Source organism: Triticum dicoccoides, chromosome 1A, assembly GCF_002162155.2.
Source record: "Triticum dicoccoides isolate Atlit2015 ecotype Zavitan chromosome 1A, WEW_v2.0, whole genome shotgun sequence".
In the NCBI taxonomy this organism is placed as follows: Eukaryota; Viridiplantae; Streptophyta; class Magnoliopsida; order Poales; family Poaceae; genus Triticum; species Triticum dicoccoides.
Genome location: NC_041380.1, coordinates 124,901,322 through 124,914,704, shown reverse-complemented (window position 1 = coordinate 124,914,704; position 13,383 = coordinate 124,901,322). Strand labels below are relative to the sequence as shown.

At 42.0% G+C, this 13,383-nt stretch overlaps 1 long non-coding RNA gene across 1 annotated transcript; it reads left to right on the top strand.

The window, feature by feature from the left end:
* The first annotated feature begins 2,518 nt into the window (after window positions 1-2,518).
* On the top strand, window positions 2,519-4,523 carry LOC119271686. The gene is made up of 3 exons (XR_005134661.1): window positions 2,519-2,722; window positions 3,906-4,144; window positions 4,238-4,523. It is a non-coding gene; the product is annotated as an uncharacterized LOC119271686 (long non-coding RNA).
* The last annotated feature ends 8,860 nt before the right edge of the window (window positions 4,524-13,383 follow it).

Sequence of the window (13,383 nt, the reverse complement as noted above, 5' to 3'; positions counted from 1 at the left end):
TATTTTGAGTAAATGGCATAAAACTACTATAGTTCAGGCTAGGGTTCCAAAAAACTACTGCTTTTATTTTTCGCTGATAACTACCAACTTTAGGGTCAGCTGTTTCAAAACCCCTAAATGACCGAGTGCTTTAAAATTGATCATGACTATGACAAGGATGGCCCACTCGTCAGAGCTGACTTGGCTTAAAATGTCAACACCGTTATCTCTTCTACTCACCCCGTCTTCTTCTTCCTCTATCTCTTTTTCTTCCTCCCGCCGCTCGTCGCCAACCATGGAGGACCTCGTGCTCGACGCACACGCTCGCCACCATGGCCGGCCGACCGGTTGCTAGAGCGATGCCGCCTGCGGCAGCCCTCCTTCCTCCTTCCCCGGCAAACTCGGGCAAGCATCCTGCCCAAGTTAGGCGACCTTTGATGGCTGCTATAGACAGAGAGGACCAAGGAAAGAGCACACACAGAGCTGCACATGCTGGTGCTCATGCGCCACCACCTGCTTCTATCCCCGACTCCTCGCCCCTGGGTGTAGTCGCTCGTCGCTGCCACCTATTGTGCCCACCGGCCACTCGCTGCCCCCGCTTTCTGAGTATGAGGCTCTGCAGGGAGTTGTTGCGCGTTGCACGCCGTCTGAGGCCGCGTGCTAGTGGCCGCACCAATGGGGAGCCACCACATGCTGCTGGACGTGAGCCGCCTGAGGCCCTGGTGCTGGCCACGCCATGGGGAGCAGCCGGCCGCACACCCCTAGTCAATGTCCTAGAGCTCGGCCTCCTCAGGTCACCAGCTGGGGAGGGGATGGAGGGGAGTGGGCAGCGATTCTTGGGAGAGGACAGCGACCGGTTGCAGGAGAGAGGTCGAGCCGGATCGGCCCAGGGACCCGGGTGCTTTTTTCCTTTCTTTACAAGGACTTGGTCACTTTTTAAGGAAATTATAGGGGCCTAATTGCTTTTTAAAAATATAAGGACTCAATTGCTTTATATAAATACTAGCAAAATGGCTCGTGCATTGCAACGGGAGAAAAAATACCACACGCTTTTAATTTACAAAAAATGGTCTGTAATCTGAGAATTTGTAGCTACCGCCGAAACAAAGATGATCTGAACGTATAAAAGCACAATTTAAAATTGTACGGGTGTCCTATTTCAACACGGCTTGCATGTAGATTTAATCCATACAAAGAAACTGGCAAGTGATCATGCATTTATTCATGTCATGTTCGGAATGGGGTGTTGTTACGGGCGAGTAAAGAAAAACGACAAAAACAAACGATGACATATTAACACACTACGGAGACATGTGTTCATCAATGGAAGTTTTCAGTTTAAGAATTACCAACTTAGGGTTACTCTTAAACACTTTTTTTCACATGCATTTAGAAATATTATAACCGAGCACTTTTCCAGCCCTCACGCATCCATCGATTTGGGCCGTCCGATGACATAGACTGGTCGTTTCTGGTCATGCGATGCACCTCTGGCTCCTGTGTGGGACGCTATTCTCAGAACAAAATCGAAGGTATCTTCATCATTGATGCAAGTTGACGTCTGATGCCAAACCGACGGCCACGATACGGCTCTATCCGCCTCCGTCCCTCCGAGCCCCACTCCCCTTCCCTCCCCGCCCCGCACCGCATCGGCGCATCCCACCCAGATCCCACCTCGCTCCATGCCCCCACACGGCCACACCCCTCCCTCCCAATCTCGGGTGAGGTCGCCGCCGTACAGAGAGAGAGAGAGACGATGGAAAATGGCAACCATGGGCTGGGCGCTGGAGTGAGTCGCCAATTAGCACATCTCTGTCGAGGTCGAGCCGCCCAGATCACTACAAACTCCAAATCTCGCATCCAAAACAAGAGATCATGGCGATAGCGACATCGGATGTCCCCGTGATCAAGGCAAAAAATCTCACCAGCGATGTTAGGTCCATCCTCTACAGGTATGTGTCTCCCCCCCTTCCGTGCATCCCCTACTTTTGATGGGTTCGCTTATTTCAAAAATTGGGAGAAGAAGGAGGCTTGCCAATTGCAAACTATTGCTCCATATCACGCAGGCATTAAGGCTCCCCTGATCTCGTTCTTGTGGAACTGGAACATCGACCTTGCATGATCTCGACGTAGAGTAATCCAACTGGTCCGCTTGCCGGATACATGCCGATTCAACAAGTGTATCGGGCACGCTACTGTTCAAGATCATCCTCTGCACTTACGCCCTACATCAACCATAGATGTGTGAGGAGGAGAAAGCAGGATGACAGGATGAGAACGCCTCTATCATGTAGAGTACTTAGGTATTTTTGCTTTATGATATCCAAAATAGATTGTACTGCAAGGTCAATACTACAGAGTGGTTCTAAAAGTTTTTTTAGCTTGATCTGTTGCATCAGGCATCTAATTGTAGTTCTAAATGTTTTTCTCGATTACAAGTTCAATCATAGCTTCGTTTGATCTGTTGTATCAGGTGAAACGAGTTGTGATCATTTGTGTGTAAACAAGATCTGTGTAAATGTACATGATTAGATGGCCGAGCTATACAACGTAGGGACAAGATGGGCACAACAAGTTTGAAGATGGCAAAAAGGGGCCTTCAGGAGATGTATCAAGGATTGCAGCGAATCATATCCTCTCGATTGGAGTCCACTTGCTGGATATTGAGAAAATAAGTCGCCGTTGCTACACGCCTTTAACGGTGATTGATATGCGCTAACTCACGGACGGCCGATTATTGCAGGTCCGTTACCATGTTGATATGTGTTCTTACTTCAGTTCACGCGCATCTAAACACTCTCTGTTGTGTGTTGTCTCGCTGTTTGTTCCCCACTCCCCTCCTGAGCTCCTTGTTCCATGAAGGTCTCTGACAGCCATAGTTGATGCTTAGGTCACCACTCCATCTTATGAGCTATGCCTGTCTCCCCTCCCTCCTACCTACCCATTTTCATTAATTCTTGCTCCATGGAATTTAGAAACACTTCTACCCTGTAAAAATAATAATTTAGGAACACTTCGACCCCCAATTTTTGATTCCCCTTTTTTTACTGAGTTCGTCGTGACTTGCTGCTACAGGCTTGTGATTACATATACGAGTTGGATGTCCTAAGGCAGATATACCTCGGCTGGTCGCCCTTGATTAGTTCATAATACAACAACTGTATATATGGAAGTAGCGGCATGTTTAAGTAAAGATGGTTGACCGGAATGACTATGGCTGAACATAGTTTTGTGGTTCAGATTATGTATTATGTTTCCAGAACCCTTCTATTAAGGTGTGACTGTGCACACAGAAGTTTTGGTTTCAATTGTAGGCATGTAGCTGATGTTTATCAACTAAATCACCCATGACATACATGTTATAACTGAAGCAAATATGGCATGGTGGCCACATGTACATACCGAATCAATGCCTTAGATATTGTTATTATTCATGCTCAGTTCAACTTGGTTAGCTTCTCTCTTGCCTCAGATTCACCGTTCTTCCTATGTACCTATCATCTTCCGCCCAGTTAATTATGGGTTCTAACTTTTGCTATAGTTTCTTCCTAATTTGATGCATGTGGTGTTAGTGTGCGAAGTGGTGACTGGTTCTACTCGATTGGCTGAAGGAATCCTATATTTTTTTATCTCCAGCAGCAAATGGCCAAGTCACGAAATGTATGTGTACTCCATTGGTGATGTGCTTGCTGCCACTGGTTTGAAGACATAATGGATGTATTCTTAACTATTTTATTCAACTCCATGGATGTGTTTCTTGGGCACGTATATGTTAAAATGTTCATGAAAGAAAAAAATACATACTTGGAAATTTACTTAGTTAGATATTCAGATTTTATAGTTTAATTTTTGAAATTATTATTTTTCATACCATTGTCAATTTTTATGTTCCAAAAAATTAAAATTATGTGGTGGTTGTGGTGTAGCCAACCAAAGGCATGAATGTTGCATGTGGACACGAGGAGATAGAGCCTATCGGAGGTGCCTCTCTAGGGTCGTCCACCCACCAATGGTGAAAGCAAGCTACAAGACCAGCCCGCTCCGCCTATGGATGCAGTGGACATCATTGGACAAATTCACACAAGCTCTTATGCTTGGGCCCTGAGTTCTCTCCTGTCACAATTTTCGCTTATGACTGGCCAGAGAATCTACTGGTGCATACATGGTAGGAGATATTGATTCATGGTTGGCCTTCTTTGTTTGTTAATCATGAGATTAATTATTTGCTTATGATTCTTACTTGTTATTGATCTCTCAGGTTTCATCAAAGCCTCCCATGGTTGCACCTTCCATTTCTTCTGGTAATTGAGAGTGATAAATGCAATTATGCAGTGAAGAGGGATGAGTAATTAAATTATTTGATTTGTTGAGCAACTCCAGAATAGATATTTACCGGTACATCTCAATTATTTAAAGAACTAAAGAGGTTCTGAATGAATTTCTTCTATTCTTTGGAATATTTTTGAGCTATACACGGAAACATTTTTGGTTGTTTCTTGGATGATTCATATGTGAATCTAAGCTATTCTCATAGGTTTTGAACCTTATGTTCATCTAACCTTTATAATACCTCCAATTTTTGGTAGTAAGATGTGATGTTTGCTTACATTAGCCAATATTGACAGTACAATCCTTTCCTCAAAGCTTATCTAAAATCTGTTTTCTTCATATGCAAAATCTGTGGAGTTTGCTTCAGAAGGTATTGACAATGCCTATTCTAAAACTCATTCCAAGTAAATGTAATGCTTCAATTACATTAACATCTGATTTGAATTTTACATGCTCACTTTTTATTGAAGGCATTTACCCCATTGTATACATGTGGCAGTCCATGTATAATTAATGCTCACTTTTCGCAAATGGCCAGGTGCATCAGGCTCACCTTATTTTCTTCTTGGTTGTCGCGCATTGTGTTCCATTTGGGGGTCTGAGGATTTCATTAATGCACTATGTATAAAATCTACGATGACAATTTAAGTCAACAACTACATGTTTGTTTGTGTTGGTGCTTATTATTTGTCTTGGCAATACTCTATATTTATTAAGTGTATCTTGTTTCATATAATGTCATACCAAAGCCAGTTTGCACCTGTGATATTTTCCTTGATTACTAACTAATATGCATCTATGTTTTTGCCAAATTTAATATGTTTCATGGGGCTATATATTTATTGTACAAATAGACGGGCGCGGCAACGCGCGCCATCAGTGATCTAGTATTTCTTAAATATAGGAAGAGTTGTTAAAAAGGTAAGAAGATAAAAAAATTATAATCATAAAAAGAGATTTTTTTTTGTCTGGAAAGGAACATTTTTGTATGGTCTCCTGTGGACGCAGGTACTTGCGTCCCTATTTCATCACTATTTTTTGCCATACATGTGATAGGTATTGGTCCCTGTTTCATCACTATTTATATCTTATCAAGCTTGTGTTTTAATTTTCTTTTTTGTCATGCATGCCTCCTTTTTACTTTTTTTTTCATGCATGCTCTTTTTTTTTCTTCTTTTTATATATAGGAGAATAGCGCAACATCTTATCTTTATCGGATCTCCTCTGCATTTTCTTTTTTATTTCTTTTATAGCAGACATCTCATCTTTATTAGGTCCTTCTTTTATTTTTTGTCATGCATGTCCTTATTTGTTGGGTGTCTCTAGCAAATTTATCTTCAATTTCATGTCCAATCCTGATTTTCCGGAGGTGTTCATTCCCAATCTGAATCAGTACCAGTATGAAAAAAAGACGGATAATGCATTGTTGGTTGACATTGCAGCCTATATTGTATTTTTTAATTGTTAATAGGTAAAATAATATGAGTTAATTGCACGAAAGTACTACAATTGGGGCATTACATGCAAATTGGTATCACTTTTGATAATTTTTACATGTCAGTACCAAATCTGGGGCTAACCGTTGCAAAAAGGTCTAAACCGCGTATAAAGGTGTATTGACAGTGTATCTGACCGGCGGGGCCCGCTCGTCAGGTGCCAATGTGGCATGTTTTTTTGCAAAAAACCCCCTATATTTGTATGTAATCATATAAATGCACCAAAAAATTTCCGGAAAAAGGCTTTATTTTCGTTCGCAATTTCCACCACCGAATCGGACTGGTTTGAAAATTTCCATTCAACTAATCAACTACCAATAAATAAAACAACAGAAAAATCAGGAGCTGGCGGAATTCAATCCCGCGACCTGAACTTCGGGGGGTCGCGCGCTAACCAGCACGCCACTGCGGATGATTGGTTTAAATACAGGCGTTCCTTTCTTTATACTAAGCAAACAACGCTGGGCCGGCCCACCGAGGCCTGCATTGTTTTTCCGTTTCGCACTTAACTGGCGCACGTACTGGGCTGGTTCGTCGCCCCGGTTTCAATTCGTCTCATTTCTCTTGTGCTTTCAAATACGCACCAACATTTTATAATGTATCCTGAGCACTTTTTTCTTCTTATAGTGAACATTTTCCAATGCATGATAAACTTTTCTCTACAAACGGTAATCATTTTTTAAATATAATGAACTTTTGGTAATATCTGGTTAAAGTATTTTAATTGTAAATTGAACATTTTTGTAATATATGTTGAATTTTTTTCTTAACATGTGATAAACATTTTATATAAAGCGCGGCGAACTTTTTATAATTTATGATGAACATTTTCTTAATACGGGATGAGTTTCAAAACTTTTTGCCTCGGTTTCTTAATCATTCTTGCATTCAGTGCATTAAAAGTTTAACATATGATTTTAAATGCATTATATTTTAGAAACATGGCACAGAACATGTATTAATAATAATTTTAATCATAATAAATTTTAGAAATGCATTAAAACTGTTCAACTTTTATTAAAAAAACAACGTGTTTCTGCAAATGCAATAATGATTTTACAAAATATGTTTTTAATACACGCTGAGCATTTCCTAAAATTAAAAAAATTCACCATGTATTAAGAAAATATTCACCATAATATTCTTGAAACTCATCGTGTATTAAGAAAATGTTCACCATAAATTACAAAAAAAACACCCCGCATAAGTAAAATATTCATCATATCTTAAGAAAATTGATGAACCTATATTATAAAAAATTTAAATTTGCATTTAATATATGTTCAGCGTTCATTATGTTGGAAAAATGTTAACCGTTTGTAAAGAAAAAGTTCACAGCCTGTATTAAAAATAATTGGGTAATCATAATAAATTTCAGTAATGCACTACAACTGTTCAACTTTTACTAAAAAATCGACGTATTTCTGGAAATCCAAAAATGATTTTAGACAATAAGTATTTAATACATGATGAACATTTTCAGAAATACAAATTTCTCTTTTTTTGCGGTGGAAATACAAAATTTTCACCATGTATTAAGAAAATATTCACTATAAATGAAAATTTTGTGAAATCAAATATTCTTGAAACTCATCATTTATTAAGAAAGTGTTCACCATAAATGCAGTCCAGCACGTGCGCCAGTTAAGTGCAACGAACGAGACTAGAGCGAATAAAAATCGGGGCAACGAACGAGCCCAACACGTGCGCCAGTTAAGTGCGAAACGAAAAAAAATGTAGCCCTCGGTGGGCCGGCCCAGCGTTTCTGACATAGTATAAAACATTTGACGCATGTAGTTGAACGCGTGCTCCGCCAGGTCTGAGGTTCGGTTCCCGCCAGCGCTGTATTTTCTTTTCTTTTCTTTATTTATTTGTTCATATAGACGGAAATTTTCAAACCAGTCCGATTCGATGGTGGAAATTGCGAACAAAACAAAAGCCTCTCGGGAACCTTTTTCCTGCAAAAATAATTGGGCATTATGTGATTACATACAAAGCAAGGGGGTTTTGTGCAAAAAACATGCCACATCGGCTCCTAACGAGTGGGCCCCGCCGGTCAGATACACTGTCAATACACGTTTATACACGGTTTAGACCTTTTTGCAACAACTAGCCCCAAACTTGATACTGACATGTAAAAATTATCAAAAGTGGTACCAATCTGTATGTAATGCCCCAATTGTGGTACTTCCGTACAATTAACTCAAATAACATCATATTCAGATTCTATATATTTTTCTAATCAAATTCTATATATAACATGAGTTACGGTGGAACCTTTTTCCTGCAAAAATAATTGGGCATTATGTGATTACATACAAAGCAAGGGGGTTTTCTACAAAAAATATGCCACATCGGCTCCTGACGAGCGGGCCCCGCCGGTCAGATACACTGTCAATACACGTTTATACATGGTTTAGACCTTTTTGCAACGACTAGCCCCAAACTTGATACTGACATGTAAAAATTACCAAAAATGGTACCAATCTATATGTAATGCCCCAATTGTGGTACTTCCGTACAATTAACTCAAATAACATCATATTCAGATTCTATATATTTTTCTAATCAAATTCTATATATAACATGTTAAATTTGGAGTTACGGTTTAGAAGATATGAGTATTAAAAAAAATATTTGATATGTATTGCGGGTTTAATGTCAGAAACATTAGGAGGTTTTCTATTAAATAGGAAAACGGACTAAGAATACCTATTTCTTTTATTAGTAGGTATAGATGATGCTATAAAAAGTGATTGGAATTATCATTGATCAAATTTTATGCACTTGCTAGCATTCACACTTCATAAATTATTTCTTTTATTATTTACCTACTCGAGGACGAGCAGGAATTAAGCTTGGTGATGTTGATATGTCTCCAACGTACGTATAATTTATGAAGTATTCATGCCATGTTTACAATAGTTTTATATGATTTTGGTATGATTTGATTAGAACTAATCAGGACTGACGCTGTTTTCAGCAGAACTACCGTGGTGTTCTTTTTGTGCAGAAATAATAGTTCTCGGAATGCGATGAAAATCAACGGAGAATTTTTCTAGAAAATATAAAAAATGCCGGAACAAAAATCTACCGAAGGGGAGTCCCATGGGCCCCACGAGGGTGGGGGGGGGCGCGCCCACCCCCTGGGCGCGCCCCTGTGCCTCGTGGACTTCCCGTGGGGCCCCCTGACTTGTTCTTGACGCCAACCTCTCCTATAAATGCCCAAACCTCCAGAAAATAACCTAGATCAGAAGTTCTGCCACCGCAATCCTCAGTAGCCACGAGAAATCAATGTAGGCCCTCTCTAGCACCCTGCCGGAGGGGGGCATCATCATCGGAGGCTATGGAGGAGGATCTAGGAGGGGCCACCATCACCATGAAGGCCAAGGACCAGAGGGAGAACCTCTCCCCATCCAGGGGGAGGCCATGGAGGAGGAAGCACAAGGGGGAGAACCTCTCCTCCTCTCTCTCGGTGGCACCGGAGTGCCATCGGGAGGGAAATCATTGCCGCGGTGATCGTCTTCATCAACATCACCATCCTCATCTCTTTTACGCGGTCTACTCTCCCGCACCTCGCTGTAATCCCTACTTGAACATAGTGCTTTATGCCACATATTATGATCCAATGATGTGTTGCCATCCTATGATGTTTTGAGTAGATTTCCTTTGTCTATGGGTTGATTGATGATCTAGATTGGTACGAGTTGTATGTTTTATTTTGGTGCTGTCCTATTGTGCCCTCCGTGTCGCGCAAGCGTGAGGGATTCCCGTTGTAGGGTGTTGCAATACGTTCATGATTCGCTTATAGTGATAGAAGCATAAACCCGAGTAAGGGGGTTGTTGCGCATGGGATAAAGGAGACTTGATGCTTTAATGCTATGGTTGGGTTTTACCTTAATGATCTTTAGATTTTGTGTGGAGGATATATATACCCCTCCACCCTTCCTTCATTAGTAAGGAGAGCCATCAGAACGTTCCTACACTTTCAACATACATTTTCTGAGAGAGAACCACCTACTCATGTGTTGATACCAAGATATTCCATTCCAACCATATGAATCTTGATCTCTAGCCTTCCCCAAGTTGCTTTCCACTCAAATCATCTTTTCCACCAAATCCAAATCTGAGAGAGAGAGAGAGTTGAGTGTTGGGGTATAACACCCTCGATGCGACTATATCTCCCACGTGTCGAGGCACGACTTAGAGGCATAATCGCATTGAAGGCATATGTCGCAAGTTAGGCAATCTTCACAACATCCCATGTAATATAAATAATAAAGGGGAGATAACATAGTTGGCTTACACTCGCCACGTCAATCAAGTACATAAATAACATTACATCATCCAAACACTCATGGCCCGACTACGACACCAAAATAAAAGATAACCCAACATGCGACACGGTCCCAATCACCCCCAACTGGGCACCACTATTGATCATCAGGAAAGGAAACATAGTAACGTTGAGAGTCTTCGTCGAACTCCCACTTGAGCTCATACGCGTCTGCTGGAGCGGAATCATCGGGCCCTGCATCTGGTGTAATAGTAATCTGTGAGTCACAGGGACTCAGCAATCTCGCACCCTCGCGATCAAAACTATTTAAGCTTATAGGTAAGGCAAGGTAAATATATGTGGAGCTGCAGCAAGCGACTAGCAAGTATGGTGGCTAACTTATTCGCAAAAGAGAGCGAGAAGAGGAGGCAAAGCGCGAGCGCGAAACTAGAGAACAACCTGCACAAACATTACTCCAACACCGTGTCCACTTCCCGGACTCCGCCGAGAAGAGGCCATCACGGTAACACACTCAGTTGATTCATTTTAATTAAGTTAAGGTTCAAGTTATCTACAACCAGACATTAACAAATTCCCATCTGCCCATAACCGCGGGCACGGCTTTCGAAAGTTCAAATCCCTGCAGGGGAGTCCCAACTTAGCCCATGACAAGCTCTCACGGTCAACGAAGGAATAGACCTCCTCCCAAGATGTTCCGATCACACTCGGTATCTCGGTTCTTCAAGACATTTCGATAGGTTAAAACAAGACCAGTAACACCGCCCGAATATGCCGACAAATCCCGATAGGAGCTGCACATATCTCGTTCTCAGGGCACACTCAGATGAGACATCCTACGAGTAAAACCAACCCTCAAGTTGCCCCGAGGTGGCCCCGCAGTCTACTCGGTCAGACCAACACTCAGAGGAGCATTGGCCCAGGGGGGTTTAAATAAGATGACCCTCGGGCTCCGGAAACCCAGGGGAAAAAGAGGCTAGGTGGAAAATGGTAAAACCAAGGTTGGGCATTGCTGGAAAAGCTTTAATCAAGGCGAACTATCAAGGGGTTCCCATTATAACCCAACCGCGTAAGGAACGCAAAATCCGGCAACATAACACCGATATGACGGAAACTAGGGCGGCAAGAGTGGAACAAAACACTAGGCGAGAGGCCGAGCCTTCCACCCTTTACCAAGTATATAGATGCATTAAGATAACATAGCAATATAATGATATCCCAACAAGTAAATAAATATTCCAACAAGGAACGGCCTCCAATCTTCACCTGCAACTAGCAACGCTATAAAAGGGGCTGAGCAAAGCGGTAACATAGCCAATCAACGGTTTGCTAGGACAAGGTGGGTTAGAGGTTTGACATGGCAATTTGGGAGGCTTGAAAGCAAGTGGTAGGCATTGTAGCATTGGCATAGCAAAAGAGCGAGCAAACTAGCATAGCAAAGATAGTAGTGATTTCGAGGGTATGATCATCTTGCCTGCACAGTTGTCAGAGTTGACTGGATCCTCGAAAGCAAACTCAACGGGCTCCTCGTTAGCGAACTCGTCTCCCGGCTCTACCCAAATAAGACAAACAAGCAACAAGGATACAATCAACCACGTGCAAGGACCAAACAATATGATGCAATGATGATATGCTATGCGGGATGCGATGCGGGATGCATATGCAAGATATGACAGGAAAAGCATGAACCTGGCCTCAACTTGGCAATCCAAGTGTGCCATTGGAAAGATGAGACGAAATCTCTTGAAAACGATATAAAGATCACCGGAATCGGAGTTACGGTTTGGAAATGGCAAGCGATTCAAAAATGACACCGGTCTGCGATTTACAGCAAGTAGCCATCTAAATGCAATGAGATGAACATGCTACAGCACCCAAACATGACAACAAAATACATGGCAGGGATGCATTCAAGATGCTTAACAAAAGTCTAGCACTGAGCTACGGCCAAATCATCCATTAACAGGTTCAAACAAGCATGGCAAAAATGCATATGGTAAACATATCTCAGACTTAGTGAAATTAACACTTGTCTGGAATTTCAGATCAGGTAGCTCTCTTCGGAGCAACAAAACTACATGCTACAGGACCTGAACATGGCAAAGTAAAGCATGGCATGGAGCTACTCAAAGAGCTTAACCAAAGTCCCTTAGTGACCTTGAGCCAAAAAGGATCAGAAAAGACCAATGAGATGATCAAAGCGTTTGGGTTTACGCAGACTTATGGAGAAGCCTGCATTTACAAGAAAGTGAGTGGGAGCTCTGTAGCATTTCTCATATTGTATGTGGATGATATACTGTTGATGGGAAATGATATAGAACTCTTGGAAATCATAAAGGCCTACTTGAACAAGTGTTTTTCAATGAAGGATCTTGGAGAAGCTGCTTATATATTAGGCATCAAGATCTATAGAGATAGATCGAGACGCCTCATTGGTCTTTCATAGAGTACGTACCTTGACAAGATATTAAAGAAGTTCAAAATGGATCAGTCAAAGAAGGGGTTCTTGCCTGTATTGCAAGGTACGAGATTGAGCACGGCTCAATGCCCGACCACGGCAGAAGATAGAGAAAAGATGAGTGTCGTCCCCTGTGCCTCGGCCATAGGGTCTATCATGTATGCTATGCTGTGTACCAGACCTGATGTAAACCTTGCCGTAAGTTTGGTAGGAAGGTACCAAAGTAATCCCGGCATGGAACACTGGACAGCGGTCAAGAATATCCTGAAGTACCTGAAAAGGACTAAGGATATGTTTCTTGTTTATGGAGGTGACGAAGAGCTCGTCGTAAAGGGTTACGTCGATGCTAGCTTCGACACTGATCTGGATGACTCTAAGTCACAAACCGGATACGTGTATATTTTTAATGGTGGGGCAGTAAGCTGGTGCAGTTGCAAGTAAAGCGTTGTGGCGGGATCTACATGTGAAGCGGAGTACATGGCAGCCTCGGAGGCAGCACAAGAGGCAATCTGGGTGAAGGAGTTCATTACCGACCTAGGAGTCATACCCAATACGTCGGGCCCGATGACTCTCTTCTGTGACAACACTGGAGCTATTGCCCTTGCCAAGGAGCCCGGGTTTCACAGGAAGACCAGGCATATCAAGCGTCGCTTCAACTCCATTCGTGAAAGTGTTGAAAATGGAGACATAGATATTTGTAAAGTACATATGGACCTGAATGTGGCAGATCCGTTGACTAAACCTCTCCCTAGAGCAAAACATGATCAACACCAGAACTGCATGGGTGTTCGATTCATCACAATGTAACTAGACTATTGACTCTAGTG